Genomic DNA, 23,154 nt, shown 5'->3' on the forward strand with positions numbered 1-23,154 from the left:
CTTGTTACAGTGATGCTTGCCAGTACGCCGAGGGGTAACCCTGTTTTATATTAATGTTCATGATTTGATCTCTTTGTTCCTGAGTCGCTAGGTGGCCAATCTGGCTCGATTGCTTCTCTTGTGTCCGTGCGAAGTAGAGGGACAGTGGGCAGTTTAGAATATCACCTACTTGGTATTTTGCAATGCTGGTTGTCTGATCTCAGGATGACTACTACAGAACTCTGAATCTTTAAGATAATCTTTGTTGGCCAGTCTTATCCTCAGAAATGGTGCCATGATGTGCTGGCTGCTTTGCTTGGTTGGAGTACTCTGCTCTGTTTCTATTCTGTAAAATCTGGGTTTTAGACCACCCTTATTGCCGTATGTGATTCTTCGCAGATATGAATGTCCATTGATATTTTTCGGCACAGTAACGTTTGCAGTTTCATTCATACTATTCATCCTTTGATTGAAATTATTGAGGAAAACAATATCCCCCTTTCAGATACCCAAAATGTTATCTGTATACTGGTGATATTACCATATATAATATCGATATGAATTATTTACATAGAGGTAGTCTTCTTCAAAGGAGGTCATGAAAATATTAACCAGGAAGGGCAAAGCCTGCTCCCATTGCTGTTCCTTTGATTTGAAGATAAAATGGCCTTTGTATAGAAAACTGTGTATGTGCAAAATGGATGAGCACATGAACAAACTCAGTAGGCGTGGAGTGTTGGTGTGATCTATTATTGAGACACTTGTCAAAGATTATGAGTACTTATGGTTAAAGTATATTAGTGTACACTCCTGTCACTTTCCACAAGTTAATCGATATCTGGATCAAAGGCTGTGCCCTCAATATGTTTGATTACATGCTGTGTGTATTTCAAGAAGGGATAAGTCTCTTGGTCTGTGAGCAACAGGAAGATATTTATATAGAAATCATTTAATTTAAAATTTTATTAATAATGTGATACAGTTTATAATTAAACTTTACACATATTTATAAATTATTTTGAATACATGAACATTAATATTTCAGATATCAGAGCAGATAAAAAGAAGAAGAAGAAGAGAGAAAAGAGAAAAAAAGATAAAATACATCAAACATATTTGAGGTGAATAACTCATGATCCCTGCTTCCAAGGGGTCAGGACTTGCCCCACGACCTTGGAAGCAGGCCCATGACTCTGATCCCAGGAACCAGCCAGTCCCTATAGGGACCTTCTGGACCTTGTCCTGGCGCCAGTGGCGCCAGGCTCATGATGGTGACTGGTCCCGGCACAGGAAGCGCCGGGCTCATATTGGATAAGAGTGCTTGGTGGACCTACCTGTAGCAGACCATGCTGCTTACTTACCAGCTAACTGGTCTCCTGATCCTTCTCTGCCTGGAACTACTTTTTCTGTCTGGGTGGAGCAGGAGCCACTCCCTGGAAGCAGAACACAGGAACTCTTTTAGAAATCTGGAACTCTTTTTCTTACCTGGGTGGGGCCGTGGAAGGAGACGCCTAAGCACTACAGAAGGCTATTTAAACCACACCCGATTGGTTTCACGTGCTTCGCGTTATTCTGCATCTGCAGCAGGACGCTCACCGTGTCAGCTCCAGGAAACCTCCAGCTCCAGATCCTGTGAACACGAAATAACCAGCTGGAATCCAATCTGCAGTCTTCTTCAGTCTTCTGCAGCTCCTGCAAAACAAAGGCACAGGTTAGGTTAAAGTAAAGGCAGTGAATCTACTTACCTAATCCAACGGCAGCATCCAAGGCGCCTTTTTCTGCCTTTCTCTTCCGGCATCCGACATCTGCAAAGAGAGAGAACATCGGTTAGTAATATTCAACTACAAGTTCTGCTTACCTGTGTTACGCCCGTTCCAACTCAGCTCGCGCTGCATTCCGGCACCTGCAAGGCAAGATACATCGGTTAGTAACGCTTAGTTACAAGACTGCTTACCTGTGTTATGCTCGCTTTCAATCTGTTCGCGCTGCACCTCAGCACCTGCAAAGACAAAAGAAACATTACGGAGCATTCTCCAGCGCTAGTGCAGTCTTTCTACTTACGTGCCATTAGAAGGATAATCTTCATCGTCACAGCATCTGAAAAGGGAAAGACATAGACTTTACAGACTTAAGACTTATGAAAGAGAAGAAAACAAGGCAAAAGGAACTTTAATACTTACAAGGCACGCTCGTGCATTAACGGCGTCTTCGCTCTCAGCAAATCCTCTGCTATCAAGAGGCAGAGCTCGCATCCAGTGAAGCAACTGGATCCAGCGCCCCTGCATAAGACGCAGGATGGAGAGCCCGGCATTTACCTATATAAGGTAAGCGCAATATCAACCCAGTTCCACGGGGAAAGAAAGGGCGAGAGGGGCTAGGAACTTTCCGAACCTTCCAAACACTAATACCTTGGTTTACCCTTGCAGACATCTCTCTCTTCAGCTTAAACTGTCGGTGGGAAGGGGGCCCAGTCCGGGAGCAAAACGAACCCTGCGCCTAACACTGAAGACAGTATCCTCGCCAGATCAAGACCCGCGCCTCCGGGGGAACCAGGTGAGCGTTACAATAACATTAGATATGAGGAAAACTCATATTTCTAAGTGCTTCCTTATTTAAGATCCCCATGTACAGTCCGGGAGTACAAATGGAACTAATTACCAATAGCACTTGGGGTATCATGCGTCCATAATCATCTCAACCAAAGTTACGTTGGGTCCATATGCCTGTTCCTGAATCCTCTTTACCCAGTAGTTGATATTACTTACTCAAGACAATCTCTGCTTATATATTCTCTACAGACCACTCCTTTGCTCGAAGTTGGCTGTTGTCGGTTTATAGGATCTTGATTCAAGCTGAAATCAGTATTGATATTTTCTTACACGATCCTAATAAGGCCAAACTTAAACTATTGCAGTCCTCATGGATCATGAATCATCAAAAATGCTTGTCATATAAGCATGCCACTACCCATCGCTTTCCGCCTCATAAAAAAGGAATTCCTCAAAAATATCTTGTAAAAGCACCTTCACTAAAATACAGATCCTTAATTCTGCGCTTTCGCTTGCATATCTGGGAAACCAGAGATCTCTTATGCACGCGTAAACTAATTTCCTCCATTTATAACAATTGTCGGTTTTGTCACTCGGTCGAATGTCCTGAAACTTTGGCTCATTTAATCACACAATGTACTCAGCTAAACTCGCTTAGACATCTACACTTTCATAAGTATTGTTCAAGTTTTGCCATGTTTGAACCCAACGTTTGTTGGAATTACATCTTTGGTTCTACCTTGTTGGGCATCCAAATAGCTAATATAATTTTCTTATCTTCTTTAAAACTAGATAAACCAAATAATCCACAAGCTCTACTTTCAAACTGTAATTGAACCTTATGTGTGCATTGCTATTGTACATGTTACAACCTTAATGATATATGATCAGTGTGATGATATTGTCTGGATTTGATAGCGTATGTTTTAATGATTTTATGATTGTTTATACCTAGATCATTTATGTATAGTATTTTTATTGATGTCTTGTTTTACTTTGTTTATTGAAAAGTTGTTAAAATTCAACTAAATCAATAAAAAAAATATACAAAAAAAAATATTACTTTCTACTTGGCCGTGGGTTAAATCCGTAAGGTTGGATGAATTCAGATGGAGATGTCCAAGAGTCTTTCTACTTTTAGCCAGACATTGAACATAGAATTAGTATCTGCAAGTTTTGAGAATTTATGAAACATTGCCAAAACATGGGTTCTCTGATAGATTCTAAGTCATGTACATGATTACTATAGCATAATAAGTACATATCTGCCATGTTTGTGCATTCTATCAATAGGTGTTTTGCAGTTTCTTTAGTTCCTCCATCTTTACATACACGACAGAATCTTTCCAAGGGGGCCCGAGCACTGTGTATGCTCCTATTTGTCAGGACCGGTAGATTATCCGTCCTCAATAAGAGTATAAATCGTCTAAGCTTGATTGAAGGACATAGGTTCAGGTAGGTCTGCATTTGTTTAAATGTATAGAGCAAATAATGAATATATGAGTATTTGCGGAGTTTCCCAAGATGTTCATAATTTTCAAGCCAATCCCAAAGGTCGACCTTTTTTGACAGAGTTATTTTTAAGGGATGGTTGAATCTGTCACCTCTGTTGGTCCAGCATATTTCCTTCAAGTAAATTTCAGTTTTATTTTTGAGGTGGCAATTGGTTGCTTCTTTGGCGATTTTGCAGTAAATGGCTCTCATAAACTAATTCTCTGGGTTATTGCTCATCCTTAAGTACAGTTCTGTTCTCTTTTTCAGTACAATAGATTTTAAAGAGGATAATCCAACCTCCAATCTGAGTATCGCCATCGGTATAGATTGGGGAAGGCCTAGTATTCTCCGCCAGAATTTTCCTTCAACTACTTGTAACCAACTCAAGTCCATCAGTAGTAATGCCTCCAGGCCAAGGTTGTCCAACATACGGCCCGCGGGCCACAATGCGGCCCTCCAAACCATTTCATGTGGCTCGCGAGGCTGTACAGACAACATTGAACAAATAAAGAAATAAACCGGGCCGTGGTGGAGGACTGCTACTGCCTCTGGTGCCCCCTAAAAGGGTGAAAGCCAGGGAAAAAATTATGTTTAAAAATTGAGGGACAGATGCAAAGCAAGAGGCTCTTGCGTTGCATCTGTCCCTCAATTTCTAAACATTTTTTGGGTTGGGTATACTTCTACATCTGTGTGCACGGATGTAGAAGTACACCCAACCCAAAACGATTTTCAGAAATGGAGGCACAGATGCAAAGCAAGTCTGTCCCTCAATGTCTAAAAATCGTTTTGGGTTGGATGTATTTCTACATCTGTGCACCCCTCTTGTCAAGAGGGGTGCACAGATGTAGAGGTACACCCAACCCAAAACGATTTTTAGAAATGGAGGCACAGATGCAAAGCAAGTCTGTCCCTCAATTTCTAAAAATTTGGTGCACCTCTACATCTGTGCACCCCTCTTGGCAAGAGGGGTGCACAAATGTAGAGGTACACCCAACCCAAAAACGAATTTTAGAAATGGAGGCACACATGCAAAGCAAGTCTGTCCCTCAATTTATAAAAAATCGTTTTTGGTTGGGTGTATTTGTACATCTGTGCACCCCTCTTTCTAAGAGGGGTGCACAGATGTAGAGGTACACCCAACCCAAAACGATTTTTAGAAATAGAGGCACAGATGCAAAGCAAGTCTGTCCCTCAATTTCTAAAAATCGTTTTGGTTTGTGTGTATTTGTACATCTGTGCGACCCTCTGTGCACCCCTCTTGGCAAGAGGGGTGCACAGATGTAGAGGTATAATATACCCAGAGGGATCGAACCTCTGCTGCTCCTTGTCGTCTTGCTTCCAAGGCGAGCATGTTGCCCCTGAGCTATCCTCCCGAGACTCTGGAGATCTGAAGTGCATTTAATGATACAGAACCAGAACTATTGAGCAAGTCTAACATCATCATCAGAATAAATCAACACTGTTGTGGTTATACAAGAGCTAATATATTTAAAGGGATGGAATTACTCTGAATGTAGCAGCACTATTCAATAACCCAAAGTCCTTAAGAATAGTTAATGTGAAAATATGACACTTCTCACAATTGACACAGTACTGCCTTGGACAGAGTTTCACAATGAAGAAGTGAGCAAGTGATCCGGGGTCTGCAGCCCACACACATGCATGGGATTCCCATGCACCTACTTGCGAGATTTGCACCAAATTAGTGAGATTGTGCTCCAAGGAACACGCACAGTCTTTGCTCTGAGGTTTGACACACTCACAGGATGGGACGGCATTTCGTTCTCCTATCCTAGTTGTGTTGCTCTGCCTTTTGAGGGCTACTACAACCTGGATGATTATAGAGGGGTGGAGTAGGGGCAATATTGGCCTACTGAAATGCAACTGGAAGGCTTAAACCTCCTTCTTACTTGCCTTTAGTATATGCAATACATGCTAGCCAATGTTTCCACTGTTCTGCACCCCCCGTCTCCCTCGCACCAAGTTGGCGACTACATGCAAATGCGGTCATATAAGTGCTGGTTATGTCACTTCTGATATTTGGGCACCCCCCGAGAAATTCATAAGTCGGCTCCCCTGGCCGATTTATTTACTTGTTCAATGTTTGTTGGGTCCGTGGACACGATTAATTAATTTATTTCTGCAATGCTGGGTCCGACCAATAAACCAGGCCGTGGCGGAGGACTTTTACTGCTTCAGGTGCCGCCTGGAATTGGATTATGCTTCTTTCATTACCACAGACGTAATGAATGTGTATTACAGAGATAAGCTGGCATATGTATTGGGCACACTGCACATGCTCAGGCAGCATCAATCATGCTTTGTAGAGGCTAATGCTGGCCTAAATTGGGAATAGCCAGCATAGACATGTTGCTACAGAGGCATATTTTGGGCACAACCAGCATGTCAATGTGTTACATCAGTGACAGTGCCTTCTTACACTGTGGACACATTGATCATTAAAATGTGTTGTGTTCTACAATGTTCTTGTCTGCTGTTAGTGACATGGAATGTACATGTTCCCCTTTAGAACTGATTGTAAACTTATGGCTTTTTGGTCACTTTTCCTGCCGTAAAATGCACAATTTCAGCCCCATATTTGGAAAAAGAATCTTGGGGGTGGGGGGGAGACCCCCCCAAACCCTCCCATGATTGTTATAGCTCCCTCGCTATGCTCGGTCGCCCCCACTATTTCGCAGAAATATCAACACATACACACTGGAAGAAATCACAAGAAACTAACCTTTGATCACTGCCCCGACACCAAAAGCTATCTTTGGAACTGCATGGCTATGCCTGTGATGCTATTGCGTCAAAGGTCACACACCATCGCTTTTGAATATACTGCTTTGGGTCAGGGTGTTCACATTTGGCTTGCCGGCCCACCGGGTGACAAAAAGTGAATACTTTGGCCCCACATTCAAAAAGGTTGGACAAGCCTGCTCTAGGCCATATACTACCATAGGAGCCAAAACCTGTGTATATAGTTGGCGAATACCGCATAGACTAAGGCTGCAGTTTTTACTTGAAAATTGACTTATCAGTGATGTTACTTGAGCGGCCCTGGTTTTGCGTGATTGAATACATGAATTATAACCGCTCTTTGCGTCCACTTCGACAACTAGATACCTATATTGCTGCATGTATTTAATTTCAATTTCATGCACTATGAGCCGAGGACAGGCGATCATCCTGCCAGGTAATACCATTAACTGGGTTTTCTCCTGGTTAATTACCAGATCCTTGTTCTCGGCATACTCCCATAGTTTCAAAGCTGATCTTCAGAGCCCACTGAATGTATGGTCCATAATTATAAGATCGTTGGCAAAGGCTAGTACCGGACAGTGGGCAGTCCCGACAGCTGGAGGACTATTATGTTTAGCGGCTAAAATAATCGGAAGGTCATATGTGAAAAGATTGTATAAGAACGGTGCCGTAAAACACAGCCCTGCTTGACTCCTCAGTTCTGAGGGATTGCAGCTGTCCTATTCCCCTGGCTATCTAACCTAAGTGCCACAGAATTACCTTTGTGAAGTAATTTTAGGTAGTACAGTAATATATGCGGGCAGCCCAAGAGTTCTAATTTGGCCCATAGTCTTTCGCTCCGGACTGAATCGACGGCTGCCCGGAAGTCGACAAACGGGGCGTAAAGGGGTGGATTACCATTCTTCATAGCCTTCTTCCGTAGAATATCTAGGATAAAGATGTTACGTACCATAGAATATCCTTTCCTGAAGCCACTCTGAAAACAATTAAATATCTCAGTTTTAATAGACCAGTCATCCACTTTCTCAAGAAGTAGTGATGCAAACATTTTACCTGTGCAATCAAGCATCGATAGCAATCTGAGATTTCGGGGATCTTCTTATCACCTTTCTTAAAGATTGGAACTAGAAAGGGGATTTGCCATGACTGAGGGATCCTGCCCTCAGCCAGTACTTTTTCAAATAAGATTTTCAGCAAATTGGCCCAAAACTCAGGTTTGCTTTTCAGTACTACATATGCTAGGCCATTGGGTCCAGGTGCACGTGATGACTTGAGATTTTAGATTTTAAGAATTAAATGGTCAATTGTGGTGCTAAAGGGAGATGTCCATTGCGTCATTTTCACTGCAGGCTGCCCACCTCACTATGAGGAATGTTACGGCTGGCTAGAAAGTCTGTCCATTGTTTTGCTCTTATAGAATTGATCATAGCAGTTTTGCCACATCCCCGAGCTTGCCCGAGCAAGATCATATACTTCTAGAGTTTTTAGAGCATATGACCTGCACCATATTCTGCCACCGCTTATGCTTTTTTATAATTCTTTTTGATTTGCCCCAGGCTCTATACTTGTTTTTTAGGGCCCTGCAGGTGGTATAGCAGGTACTAGGTGATAAACTGATTTTTTTCGCCTGTCGAATTGCATCTCTGATGGTTTTACATAGATTTCAGTTGGTTTGCTGTCTTTAGCTATCATATAAGTAGTAGATGTAGCATGTGTTGAGGAGAATGACATGATCCAATGGTCAATGTCATTTAAGGTCATGGTTTGAAACTGATACAGATCACTAGTATATAGAAATAATGTCACAACCAAAAAACAATAGGTCATCCTTGTGACTTTGCTACATCAGTGTATACTTTTGTACGAGTGTAAAAAGAAGTAATGTGTGAATGTCTTCAATTCCATCTACACAATAAATGAAATTAATTTGTATACACAAAATATTTAGATGGCTCAGTCCTGTTCATAATGCCACTGATCACCCAGGGGACATTGTTCTATAATACCTCAATTGAGAAAACCCTCCCTTTTGGCTGATGCAGCCATTAGTCTATGCCCTACCAGTGCATTCTGGGATATGAAGATATAGATCTTTGGTGATCTCATTGCTTAGCTACCTCAAATGTAACTGATGCAAAGTAAATCGACAGAGATGCTGTCATGGCTCTCAATGGAGAACATAGCTATATTTCTCTGTTTATCCACTACTTAAAAGTAAATATCGGAATTGTATTATAGTCATTTTAGAGCCTCTCTTTCAATTTATGTCACATTGGCAGTGATGCATATGAGATTTGATTTACATTTTGTACACCTAGGTGAATGCATTTTCCAAAAGTCAGAGGCTCGGGTGTCATAAACTGGCCCTCCCTGTCACATATTGGTTGCTCCATCAACAACTCCCCCTTTCCAACATCTACCTATTGCCTGCATGACAGGTATAAGAGGATGGCTGGCCGATGTGGGCCATTGTAATGTTGGACTGGCATTAGTTAGATCTGAAGTGGGTGCTGGCTATGGTGTAGGAGGTAGATCCTATTCTGCCAGAGGGAGACTCACACTGGCACTCACACGGGTCTCAGTCCACTCTCTGTGGCTTCCCTTCCTGGGGAGTAGAAGCCCACTATTCTGCTTGGAAGTTTCTGATATTGCTTACAAGGTGGTCTTTTCAGGGGTAGTCTCCTGGAGTAAATTACCATTTATAAATTACCTTTGGCGTAATGGACTTGAAAGTATCAGAAGAAAATTCTGGAACTGTGAGCAGAGGCAAACTAATATTTACTGGTCCTTATAGGCAAGTATATCAGCGTAAAGTTTGTAGGTTGAAGGGTGAAAATGTTTTGTCAAAAATCTCTTTCTGTGTTTAGATTTGCCTTATAGATTGAATGTGGTGTTTTTCGTGCCATCCTGTGTAACTATCCTGGTTTTGGCTCAGAGGTGGTGCTTTGGCATCAGCCAGAGAAGCTACATAGTTTTGGGTCTTATGTGATGCTCTGGAGCCAACAAAAGTTTTGGTTCCTGCATGGAACACTACTGTCAAATGGAGAGTCCCAAGGACATTGCTATAGACAAGTATCATGTGGCATGCAACATACGGTGTACACTAAAAGGCATTTTGGGGACGGGTAGACAGGCAGTGCTGGGGGAAAGCAAGGGTACTACACTCCTCACCAATGATGGAATGTTCTTACTACTCCTGTCCCGTCTCTGCCTGGGAACTGGGAGAAGGCCTGGAGGACCGAATGAGTTCCATTTAGCAAAGACAAAGCTATTGGTATTGCCAATGCTTCATTTCCCCTGTGTTTTGTGTGACCGAGGTCCTAAGCCCGCCAATGTAAGCCTTTTGTACCACCAGGCGAGCTTTCCATTATTCTACAAACAGTAGAGGGACTGAACAGCCAACGGTACGCACAAAGAGTAGGGCTGTGGACTACACACATTGCTATGGACAATTATGTGACACCAAAATTAAATTCAAAATCCGTAACATGCTCTAAAACATATGTAAAAGGTTTGCGAAAGGTAAAAAGTGAAAAGTGCATTAAAGATGATTGAGGATTAACATAATGTAAACATAATGTAAACATAATGTAAACATGACATTGCAAAGATGTTTTTGGCCTGTGGCTACCTCATCTTACTATACAAAGACGATGAAGGGTGTACGCCCAACTGGAAAGTCAGTATCGCTCTCATCCAATGGAAAAGAGGGAATGCTAAACTCGACCACTTTTAGGCCAATAAAATGTCGGCAACTCTTATGTGGCCCCGTGAGCCCAGTCTCTGATAGTGCGCTGTTCAAGGTGCTGAACTTGATGGGTCTAATTGAACACAATGACCTACATGTGCCATGGACGAAGTCTGAGCATAGTTGAAGAAAGGGTTAAACAGTTTTTTTCCAGGTCAGTAGGTGGAATTGCACTGACATTCCAAGCAGGTCAGTTCATTCTTAAATAGTATTATACATGTGGCCAATGTCCCCGGGTCAATAATGGCACATGAATTTGGGTCTCCATCCTTCGGTGCCCAAAAGTAAGTTCATCGCTGATGTCGTAGATTTCGGACCTTTTTGGTGCATGGCCCATTCCACTCAGGAGGAGGGGGCAGGGTCGAGATGTGACTCCCCAGCAGCCCAGGCGTCAAACCCTTCTAAGGGTCACGGGTCAAGTCTTGAATATACGCAGCGCTCAGAGCAGTTCGGAGACTTTTCGTCACTCAGAGCAGAATGGCGGTTGGGGGTGCCATCTCCTCAGGAAGAGGCCACTCTCCCCATCGATAGAGGGGGAAAGAGTCCCCGAGCTGCAGGCCGAGGGGCTCACAAACCGCTGGCTCGGCTTCCTAGCAGCCCTTTGCGGGGTGGCCGGGGAATACACACTGCACCTCACAGTGCTAGCCAATGCCTCTCCCACATAAGCAGACAGCCAGACGCGCAGGTGGTGGCGTCATCTGCGGGTGGTGAGGGGTGGCGGGGCGGTTGGAGGTCGCCCGCGTACTGGATCCAGACAAAAGCTTCTGTGGAAGAGGTGTAGCTCGGAAAAAATCAATTTAGCAGCCAAAAATAAAGTGTGGGAGCCCATTGCACCGAGCTGCAGTACTTGGGCTACGAGTACCAGTGGCTGTAGGTGGGGAGCGATTTGTGTTCAAAGGGGCTCGTCACCCAAAGGTGGATTTACCTGGGCAAGGAGAAGGTTTTTGCCACAATGGCAAGCATAGTGATTGCCAGGATAGGCACTAACCTTACGCCTGCCCCAATATAGTCAGGCAGAAATCCATAACGAGAGGGTTTTTACTGCACCCCACAATTCCCAAACCTTTACTGCTAGCCTTGTAGACCTTGGCAGGGGTCATTATTACTCGAGATAATGGTCCTTCCCCGAACGTATGACCCTCGACCTCTATACAGAGTTATATTAGTAAGCGAGTGCAGCTGTACTCGGTGTGTCAACCACGTAAGGCTAAAAGGCTGCTGCAACCCGCTCACGACTCACAGGCAGCTATGAAGCACGTGATTCGCTTGCTGGGCTATCTCTCAGGCACACAGAAAGAAGCAGGCCCCCACTGAGCCCTGGAGACAGTGTATTATGCACGTGGCACCCATACAAACCAAATACATACATACATACATAACTATACATCTATCGTGTCATACGCAGCTCTTAATACCGCTTACGCCATAAGAGAAAGCAGCCCTCTCCTCCTTTGTGTTCTTTACCTTAAAACCAGTGCATAACGACCAACAATTTTACACCATGAGCACAGGCCAAGGGCACCTATTATCTAGTACCCAGCGCACAATGACACCCCAGACGCTCACACCATGAGAGACGAGGCCCCCTCTGCCCCTTCCCAAATCAGGTGATAATTGTGTTTGGGGGACGGATTCATAGTCCCAGAAAATGGGCCTCTAGCAGAAGCCACGGCAGCTGGGAAGCCGAGAGTGCTGTGTTTATCACCCGCGTGCACAAAACAAATGGTAATGACAGGGAAGCGCTCGGAGAGGGAGAGAGAGGGGCGGGCACCTACAATGTGGCTGCAGGCAGAGGGGTGCGTGGACCTACTTCCGGTCAGCCCCACGTCCCTTGGCGGCAGTTTATTATGGTCGCGTTGTTTTATTTTACTGGGAGTGCGGCGAGCAATAGGCGTAATAACCCGCTCCTCCCCCCCCCCCAAAAAAGACAGGCACCCCTGGCCGGCGTGGCGTTCAGCGCGGAGCTCCAGTGCTGGCAGAATCGCTAATCCGGTTGCCAGGGCGACAGCCGCTGCTGGAGGGAGGGAGGGATGGAGGGGACGGCAGGAGATAGCGAGCGAGTTGTATAATTACGGCGCGGAGCGTAATGAATACAAACCCGGTGATTAAAACATCCCGCATCCGCGGGCAAAGCTCTCAGACGGAGCCGGGAGAGCGAGCGAGCGAGGCAGGGAGCGGAGCACCGGGGGAGAGGGACGGAGCCGGCGCGGGGAAGCACCACCGCGGACCCACGGACGGGGCGCAGGGAGAGGAGCGAGCCTCGGGAAGGGATTGCGGGATACCCTCTGCGCGGCGCGCCCCCACGTCCCGCGGGCAGAGGAGAAGGTGGCGATGCCGCCGTGCGCACTGACGCGTGCTGAAAGTAAGTGGCGCTCGCCTGCTGTCAAGCCTTTATCGCCTAAGCAGATAGGTCATGGCTGTGTGGCTTTGCTGTAAGGGGAGTATTGCTGCATTGCTGCTGAAGACGTTGCTGTATGCATTCTCCGCCCGAAACCAGTAAGGTAGCCCAGCGGGCTCAGTGCCTACTGCAGACATTCATGCGTAAAGTGCATTAACAGGGTCGACTCATCCTTTCATCCTTCTGAGGCTAATAGAATGAGAACCATGCAGTTGGGTGACAATGTACCCTACTTCAATGCACCCTGGTCTGTGATGTGTTCTATGACGTTGCATAGTTGTAATATAGAAGTATAGCTTGTGTTTCCCCTGCCACAGTTAGACCCTCCCCCACCCATGTCCATGATCCGTAAAACAATACTTGACATTTTTTTAATATTGTTTTTTAGTATATTGTGGCTTGAAGTCGCATAGAACACTCGTAAGGGTTAACCCCTTCATGGTATACAAGCAGTGTATGCCTAATGTGTCGTGGGCTATGTGGTGCGCCGTTCCGCAAAACAGGTTTTGCTGCTGCTGCAGGAATATAGGTCAAAAGTTTGTGTGCAAGTAATCGCTCTGTGGAACTGTTCCTTTACACAACCCTACAGTGAACACACACTGATTTGTTACACATTGAAAAAACAAAGCAATGCACATGACAAGTGCGGCGATGTACTGTTGCCAGTGCGCAATATGCGCCACTGGCGCAAAAGCGCACAGAGATATATGTAGCGCAACCAACCCATGTATGTGGTCTGACCCCCGGTCTCTGATAGGCCTTGGTTTTCCCTTCCAGCAGCACCTCTCTTTGTCCTGCCCCATCTGCTCCCCACCCGCCCCACCCCCACTCCAGTCCCAGTCTTCTCTGCCAGCCGTATTCACCTGCAGGTTACCCAGCTTCTTCACTGGCAACGCAGAATGCTGCTTTTCAATGGTTCATTTAAGCGTCGTTACTGATGAATCCATAATGAGGTGACATGAACGTGCAGAGTTTCCCGGGAGGTACACTTGGTCCTCTCCATGAAATGTTGGATTGTTTTTGACTGGGCATATATTTCTGGTAGAAGATACTCAATTTCCTGGATTTTCTGCTCTCTTATGTGTTATTGGCCCCCTCATTACCAGCCAACATAACCCATTGGAAAATTAATCCAGCATCCTCTAAATGTGATCTGTTTTCAGGAGTCCGAACCCTGTTTCTGGACAATGGGGGTCATTACAACCCAGGCGCTAATTGCGCCAACTTTACCACCATGGTGTAAACTATGTTTACACCATGGTGGATGGCGGATTTACCGCCCCATTCCAAGGTGAGTGGGGCGGTAAATCCCCATTTCCCATTTTTCCTTACCCATTCCCATTTTTGCCCCATAGGGCATAATGGGAGTGGGGAAGGCGCTAATTACGCCACCGTAAATTACGGTGGCGTAATTAGCATCATGGCAGGTTAGCCATGGATTTTAACGGCTGCTAAAAGCAGCCGTTAAAATTAGAATAGGCGTTAAGGGTTAACGACGGCGTTAACCCTTAACGCCTGGGTCGTAATGAGGCCCAATGTGTTCTAAGTTGAATGATGATTCTTAACCCCAAAAAGCTTATTTTCCTCCTTTTACTAAATCTGTAAATCCTGTAGCTCGAGACAGTTTGCTATAGTGGAAGATGAATCCATTGTTCAGAAGATGATTATTGATTGAGAGCTGGCTGCCAATTCCCTGGAAATGCTTTCCCACTTAGAAAGAAATGGTCAATTAGAGGTTTGTTTTGCTTAGAGTTAAATAAGCATTGCTGAAGAATGGGGCTTGTAATGGAAAATAAATCCATAGTTCTAAATTGATTTCCCTTATTGGTTGCTGAATTCTTATTCCTAGACTCTAGTTCCTGTTTTCCAATATGAGTCCTTTATCCCAGAGTTAGTTTTCCCTTTTCTGGAGATGAATCCTCAGTACCCAGTTGAAGATGAATCCTTTGTTTCCTGAAAATGAATCCCACTTTTGGGAAAAAGCTTCATTTCTTTCATTTCGGTTTCCAATTTTGAATAAGAATCTTTGGTTCATGCAAACCCTGCAAATCCGGTTCTCATTTGTGAATTGATGCCCTTACACTTGTCAATTCTTCCACTTAAAACTGAAACTGGTTGAACTGGGACAAGACCTTCTTCCACAATGCTCTGGTTTCCTCAGCTTGCAAGATGAGCATGTGTTACTGGATCCTCTGCATTCTGGAAGATGGTTTCATTATTGCTTAAAAAACATCTTGATGTCATTTCATTTTTTTAGGCTGAAAACACAAAGGGCCTGATTCACAGAGCGTTTTCCTATGGGATTGTGACATTATAAAAACCTGTATGCGAATCGGGCCCTTCAAGTCTGCTTCAAGGCAAACCTCTCCCCTATCTGGAAGGCTCTAACGTTTTGCAAGGTGTTGGAAAACTTTATTTCTGAAAATTCCTCTCCTTTAGTAGAAGATGAGTCCTTTATTTCTGAAGACTGAATGAAACCCCATAAATTACAGTTGGTGCATTAAATCGTCCTTGATGTCTTCCCCTTTGGGATGTCCGACCCTAACTCACTTCATACAAACTCAGGGCACCTCATTGAACATGTTACAATGAACTGATTTCCAGCCTCTACTCATCTCTATTTTGGGCCACCTGTGGAGCAAGAGCAGTGTGTGCACAGGTGGGCGGCGTTGAAGGTTGAGTGAGGGCAGCAGAGCCCGTGCTGGAGTCTCGCTCACCCATAAAGAAGAGCCTTCCGGGTGCCGCTCGCGTAGGTGCGGCTTTATCTGGACTGCCAGGTGCTAAAGACGCAATGCATGATGGGGCAGTATTTCACAGCTGCAATCACTGCTCAGTTCCTGCGACCTCACGCCAGACCTCTATGGAAATTGAGACATTTTATGACAGGCTCTTATTTCTCTAACACAAGAAAGCTGCGTGGCATTGTGCGCACGCGCGCGCAAAACCAAAGCACACACGTTCAGTCGCATGCATGCACGCACACCTATACAAACAAACTCTGGGTAACTGTCCATTTTAGGTGGCCAGCATTACAATTAGAGTGTAACTTAGTCCAGAAAGGACCGGAGCACCCAGTACAAGCAACCCCATAGAGCTTAGAGGCATAGTCTGTTCATGCAAAACAGGAAAACAAACTCTAAGGGCCCGAGTGCAATTAATTCCATGAATCGGGCCATCAAGAAGCTCCCTTCTTGATGAAGATCACCCCAAGTGTAGCGTATCAATCAATCCAGCCACACATAATTTGCTTGCTCACATTTTAGTAATCTGTAAAGTCTTTAACCATTAAAGAAGCACCCACGCTGGGCCAAACAATGACATATGCCAGTGGAATTCAATAATTTTTATGCCGAGCCCCCTCTTAAGTAAATATATTGCTGCCGAGCCTCTCACCTCCCACCCCTCTTGAGTAACAATATTTTTGCTGGGCCCCCGAGATGCTATATCTGATTATATTTTCTATAAAATCTAGTCACTGTACTCCCTTTTGGTCTCATCCTTCCCAACCCCCCTCTCTGATAATCCCCAGGCCTCCCTAAACGGGACAGCCCCGCCGCAGTTTGAAGACCACTAACATATGCATTCTAAAATAGGCCTTTCAGTTTCTGGATTAGTAAAATAGTCAAATACTCTCCCAAACCACCCAAAACAGAATAAAAGCAACTCTTGATTTGTGTTTTGCTGATCCAAAGAAAGGGTCTCAGAGCGCAGTGTGACGCATAGGGCCTAATTCACAGAAGCGTTTTATAATGGCAAAACCCCATTGGGAAATGTCATGTGACTCAGGGCCATAGAGTATAAAAAGGAAGTAACGAACTCTGGGTGAGTGATCCTTTTAGGGGGCGAGCATTTCCTGTGAAAATCGGCAGTCATTCAAGATAAAGCAGGTAAGATAGCTCAGAGCGTTGAGTGCTCATGTTGAAATCTCTGTGTGATCTGCAGGTCGCCCATTCAAATCTCTTCAAGGCCAACTCAGCCTTTCGTCTTTCCGAGGTCGATAAATGAGTACCAACTCCGGTTGGGTGATAAGATAAGGAGATCTTTGCCATAAAATCAGGAGTGCCTCAAAGCGCCGGGCATTTTATACTATGGAAATTGCCTATAGAGCCGTCCAAAAGGAAATATTTTACGGCAGAGCAATCGCTCTGACATGGTCAACAGCACTATTCATAACTTCACAAAACAGGACAGGGCTATCCCTTAGGTTTTTGTGACACTGTAGGGAGCCAGTCTAGAAGGGCAGAGCTATGCCTCACGATAAACACACCTCCTCGGAGGCTCGGGGTGCAGACAGCAGCACCATCTCTCAGGTTGCACAGTTCCTACAGGCTCTGGTCTGACACTGAAGTAGTATTCCTTTGTTCATGGAGTTCTCAATGGCTCAGCCAGCACAGCCACCCTGCAGCCAGCATAGCCACTCTGCAGCCAGTACAGCCACCCTTCAGCCAGCACAGCCACCCTTTAGGTTGCACAGTTACTATGAGCTCTGGCCTGAAGCGCTACCATCCATATCCAACTCCATATCTGACCGTAAGAGGGTGCTTTGTGAAATGAGTGCAACTTACATAGATTTCTGGACAGGTGTAAAACGTTTTTAGTTGTAATTTAGTCCCGAATGTAGGAGTAGCTTGCGCTCGGTGCAACTTAGGTTAAACATGGGATGCTACATGAGTAGGGCCAGTGATCGAAGTGAGTGGGAACGGTGCGGAGCGGTGTTCCACTACTTTTTGTTTTTTTTGTTTATCATTCCTCTAATTTTTACGACCTCGTTCACCAGTCCATACAGAGGATTTGTCCATTCATGTGCCTGTGCGAGTGTAAACTTGTAATAGGAGCCTTAGTTACTAGTCACTTAGACAATTGCAATGCCCCGGCCGCAACACCTTATCACATGTTGCACTATGTTTCTGCCTAACCTCTTCCCTGCCGAGACCACAGTTCCACTACTTTTTTGAGTACACTTCTACCACTGAGTAGGGCCCCATGGGGTCTGCTGATAAAGCTAACAGGGGAGCTGAGACCCAAATAGAGGATTGCCATTGAGAGAAATGGTCTTATCGGGGTCAAGACCTCTTTGAGGAAAGCTCTGTGGCCGTGGAAGGTGCCCATTCATAACTAGTACTCTTGACTGCAACCTCCCACAGCCGGAGCCTTGTGCCCACCTTTCGGGTATTGGTTCCCAGGGAATCCAGCAGCATTCCCCGGTAGCACTCTTTGCCAAGCTGGCACAGTCTGCTCAGATCTACGAAATCTACCCATGAGCCTGCCTTTGTCTGTCTTGTTCTACCTAAAAGCTTGGCTGTGTGCCTACCAGTGTTCCGGCCTGGCCTCAACATCTTACAAGAGTCTTGCAGTGATTTAAACCTTCCTGGCCAGAGCCCGGCCCAGTTGCCACAAGGTGCCTGTGCAATCTGAGACCCTACCCTGCAGAGGAGTGGTCTATTTGTTTGTGCTGTCAACACACTATGGCCTGATTCATGGCACAATCCCATAGGAAAACGTTCTGTGAATCAGGCCCCATGGAGCTGTGATATCTCTCTCCTCTGCAAACTGAAGGTCTAGCACACCTTGCTGATTTGCAACCTAGAAACAGTAGCACGTGGTGGCCCTGGGGAGATCTGCTATATATCCCTGAAGTATTCTGATATATAGCGCTGAGAATACTTCTATGGGGTGTCTGTGCTTGGGACAGCCATCATAAATAAAGCTGTTCTTCTGTTCTGAGGATAGCTCAGGGCAGGGGTCGGCTGGGAACCAAAAGAGGCCCTGGGAAAATGTTCAAAGTGGACCCATATTACACATTTTCAGCAAGCCCACGCCTTTTCCTATGGGAAAATGTGGAAATAAAATAGGTTACCACACAAAGGAGGCCCATTGTGCAGAGGCCTACTGGGAAATCTCCAGAGTTCCCTATAGGCCAGTCCAGCCCTCCCTCAAGGTCAACGCGTTTGTCTTGGAAGCAAGACAACACACAACACAGGTTCGAATCCAGATGCTGTGCTTAGAAACCACCCGTTGGTATTAAGCACCTTATAAAAGAACAATTGTAATTAAACAAGAGCCTTGAGGTTTCCATGCCTGGGCAAGCACTAGTGGTTCCATTAGAGCCGGTGACGCCGGCAGTGCCCTCTGCCCCCCCCCCCCTTGCCCAGAAGTCTCTCTGGCAACTGCATTGGAAGTGGTAGGCGAAAGGCAATGCAAAAGAAGAGCAACCCTCGTTTCCATTTCACTGATTTGATACGCTAAGAATCAGCAACAGGACAAAAAGCAGTGCGGTTTTAGTGGTGAGGGAACAGGCTGTCAAGTAACTTTCTAAGCAACCACGTGGGATCACAGGAATTCCCACGGTTCCCTCATGACCGCGCAGGATCCTTTTTTTTCTACTGTGAATGAAATGAAGTGGAGGGTTGGAAATGAGGCCTATCTTTGGGGCTCTCTCTGCTGCTCTAGGTAGTGTAATCAGGACACCTTCTCTTGGCCCAGTTTCCAGATGAGCTGCATCACTGTAAACGCCGTCAAGTCTCCGCCTCTGCCTTTGCACTCTTGTTTTTTTTCTTTTGTGTTAGTGTTCTCGCCCTTTTTGGGGGGGAGTGCGGCAAGTCGGAGGAGTCCCATAAAAGGCAACCAATCGAAAGGCAACAAGTTGTAATTTGCAGGATTGCTGGGCTGTCTGTCTGTCTGTCTACTATTGACCAGGCTGGCTCATAACCAGTTCTGCTGCATGGCGATCTAAATGTGTGCAAAGCATGCAGCAGCCTCCTGGCAAGCCTGGGCGCGCTAGTCACAGCTGTGTAACGTGAAGCATAGGTCGCTCTGGCATACAATGGCCGGTGAGGCTTCTTTAAACTGAAGGACGGCGCTCCTGCAACACCAGTTTTACCCGTGCGGCGGCTCTAATGTGTGTGTGTGTGTGCAGGAAAAAACATTGCTCGGAAAAAATGCTGTCATCAACTCTGATCTCACTACAGACTATTTCTACAAACTGTATCCCTTCTTACTCCTTAGGTTCCACATAGTTACACTCACTTTAATTTAGTTTACCAACTCATATCAGTGACTTGCGTTTATGCATTTATTTATTTATTTATTTATACATTTATAGCAGCGCACTAAGCCCTGAGAACATTCAGGTGTAATGTACATGTCTTCGCAAAAGTTTCTAATGCAACTTTGACATTGTTTGAATACACGCAAGATAGCGCTTTGGACGGTGTGCTCCTATTCCTCATTCAGACAACCTCCAAGCACACCCACAACTCCCCAGCATGCCACTTGACACACCCAGGTTTGGTGATAGTGGAGTAAGTTGTGAATGCTAAAGCATAGACGGGTCGAACATGCTTACATCCCTTGGTGAATCACTCGTAATTCCTTTAGTGAGTTTGTAATCATTTACTTTTGAGTGCGCTTCTTTTTCCCTACAGGAACTGAACTAATACTCCCGTAGAATGCCCTGGAAGCGAGCCGCAAATCTTTATCAATGATGCAAGGGGGAGCAGGATTTAGTTGATTTGAAACCTTGGATTTCTATTGCAAGGGCTGAAAAACGCCTGTTCTCATCGCACTTTTGGTTAATCATTTTATCATAATTCCCACAGGCAGGCCATTTCAGCTAGTTACCTCCGAGAGAGGCAAATCCACAGGCAGGCAAGGGTAAAATATTTTGCAGGGCTTGTAGATGTTAGTGCTCCCATGAAAAAAACAGGTTCCCTACTCCATTTCCCCTCGCGCCCCCGCTAACCGATCACTGTGTGACCCAACAAGCATGACATGATGCGCCTTCACTACCTCTGTGTAGTCCATGCAGATGTTCATCGGCCATTCAGACGTGTTATAGGTTCACTTATCCAAGGGAACTGCCTTCCTCTTTTCCCAGCCCCAAGGGGTAGTGATTGGGCATATGGAGTTCTTTCGAACTTCGGTTCCTTGATATAGCCTTATAGAAGAGGCAGGGGTCATTATTGCAGGATAGAGAGCCGCTCCTGGGGCCATAAATTGGGAAAGGGTCATTATTGCTTGAGATAATGACCCTTGCCCAACGTATGGCCGAGGTGTGTGTGTTTATCCCACGATAATGACCCCACCCTCGGTTTATAATGCTATTGGCACATTGCAGTACTAGAAATACACGTTGGGGAGGTTCCATGTGTTAATATCCCTGCAAAAACATTGCCATACAAAAATATTGCCATATTTTTACGGCAATATTAAGGCATGGAACCTGCGGGGGACACCCCCGCAACCCCTGCATTATTTTTAAAGGAGCGGGGAACACCCCACAACCCCCGCTATCAAAACCCCCCAAATTATCCCCCCCAAAAATATCGCCTATGGCCGTTCCAGACGAACATATATACGGCGATATTTTTGGTGGGGATAATATGTAGTGATACCGTTTGGGAGTTTTGGTAGTGAAGTAAAAACGTTACTTTAGTAGTGAGTAAAGTAAAACTTGGTTAGTAAGTTGAATGTGGTTTAATTTTGTAGTATTTCTTCAAAAGTATTTGCATTGCAAACTTAGTTTAACTGGAGTGGTTTTCACATGAGCATGCATTAGGTGTGATGCATTACGGTCTTCCCGTCTGCTTTCAAAGTCAGAATGTTCAGAATGCCGTCAATACCAGTAGTTATTGACTGCTCTCTGAACATTCCAAGAGCAGGGCAATAATGATCTCCATGATATGATAGGTTATTCATAACCTATCAGACCCAGGGATCGAACCTGTGGTGCTCTGTGTTGTCTTCCTTCCAAGGTGAGCACGTTGCCCCTGAGGTGTCCTCCTGGGACATGTGCTAATATGTCTTGTTTTTCCTTAAGTCTGCTTCTTTTCTATCTCATTCAGAGAGTTTGTGCTGGGGACGGAGGGGAGAAGCCTCACCCGGAGCTTACTGTGATGGAGCTTGTCCATGTGCAGTGTATATTCACCACAAAGGGGAGCTTAGCATGCAGTTAGAGCCTTCATTCCAAGCTTACTGATTGGCTAGAGAGCTAGAAACGGTGAAAAAAGGGAGACACATGGAAGGTAGCCTTCTGCTGAGGTCTTTCGGCCATGGGGAGAAGGCTGTGATGGGAAGTGAAGACACACACCCGAGTAATGGGCCCGTGGCAAAGCCGAGGTTGCATGGCACGAGTGAGGACACCGACACCTTTTGCAGCCATCTCCCAAGAGTGTAACGCTACATCCCTTTTGTACAGCTCTCACTGTGAGTAGTAAATCCTTCCAAGAAGGGTGCATTGAACACTCACTTTCACAGCGCTTAGAAGCAAGGAAACCCCTAGTTTGAAGCGCCACACAGAAGCATGGTTGTACTGCTGCGGAGGCAGTATTGCTTGTGTTTGCATCAAACCTTGGAAGGACAAAGGCAACTGTTTATAAAGAAATGTCTGTGAGGAAGGAGGTTGGCGATAGGCCTTCTATAAGGGAAGCGAAGAAAAGACCAATCAGATCAGGGCCCATTTTGTATGTTACTGTGTGTTTCCAGGAGCAGGATAAGCCTGCTTAATATGGTGTTACATTACAATAGAGAGTTCAGATGTTCTTTTCTGTGACATGGTTGTGGGTGCTTAGGGCGGGAATTCGGTGAACTTGATCTTATATTACATTAGACTTATATTCTTGTTATTTTGGCATATTAGATATTCAGAGACCAAAGCTGCTGATCACATGAACTAGAAAACAAGGTCACTGTCATTATCACATGACTGGTTTCTTGGTTGATACCCCATAATTAGAAATAATGATACAAAGAGGAGTTATCCTTTATACATGAGCGCCACATATTTGACAAACGTGTCCATAGCCCTGGCAGCCAACTTCTCTAGACCTTTAAAAGACAAAGTCTATCCAAGTGGTGACCCGGCCAATCATGCATCCATGCAATACATCTGCATGTCATTATTTACATCCTTTCCATTCACACATTTCAGTCTTTCTTCCTTTTCTATTGTCCTCCTTTCTCTTCCTATCCTTTCTCTCCCATCTCCCTTCCCTTATTTTCATTTTCCTCCAGAAGACTGAGGTCAGTGATTCTGGAGCGGGGACACAATACGCCCTCCCGCTCGGGCAAGAATAGGCACTTTGAGCACACTATGGCGATGATTCGATGCATAATAATAGCTCAATAATTAATTAAGCTAACCACACGGGCCAAAACATGTTCCCTGTGCTTAGAGAATCCCGGCTGAGTAGGCAGTCAAAGGTTCTACACGGTTCACCCCT

The 23,154-nt window shown here is 45.2% G+C and overlaps 1 protein-coding gene across 6 annotated transcripts in view; it reads left to right on the forward strand.

Moving 5' to 3' along the window:
* RAP1GAP (RAP1 GTPase activating protein) overlaps window positions 1-23,154 on the forward strand; it is a 1,905,843-nt gene that overhangs the window by 1,184,691 nt on the left and 697,998 nt on the right. Inside the window, exon 1 of one of the 6 annotated variants that reach the window (XM_069610365.1) lies at window positions 12,557-12,898. The exons of the other annotated variants lie outside the window; for them this stretch is intronic. The gene's annotated coding sequence lies outside the window, so the exon portion shown is untranslated. Of the gene's footprint in view, window positions 1-12,556; window positions 12,899-23,154 lie in introns of those variants that run through there. 6 annotated transcript variants of the gene reach the window in all.

This window comes from Ambystoma mexicanum, chromosome 8 (genome assembly GCF_040938575.1).
Source record: "Ambystoma mexicanum isolate Mex_15411 chromosome 8, UKY_AmexF1_1, whole genome shotgun sequence".
Taxonomy (NCBI): domain Eukaryota; kingdom Metazoa; phylum Chordata; class Amphibia; order Caudata; family Ambystomatidae; genus Ambystoma; species Ambystoma mexicanum.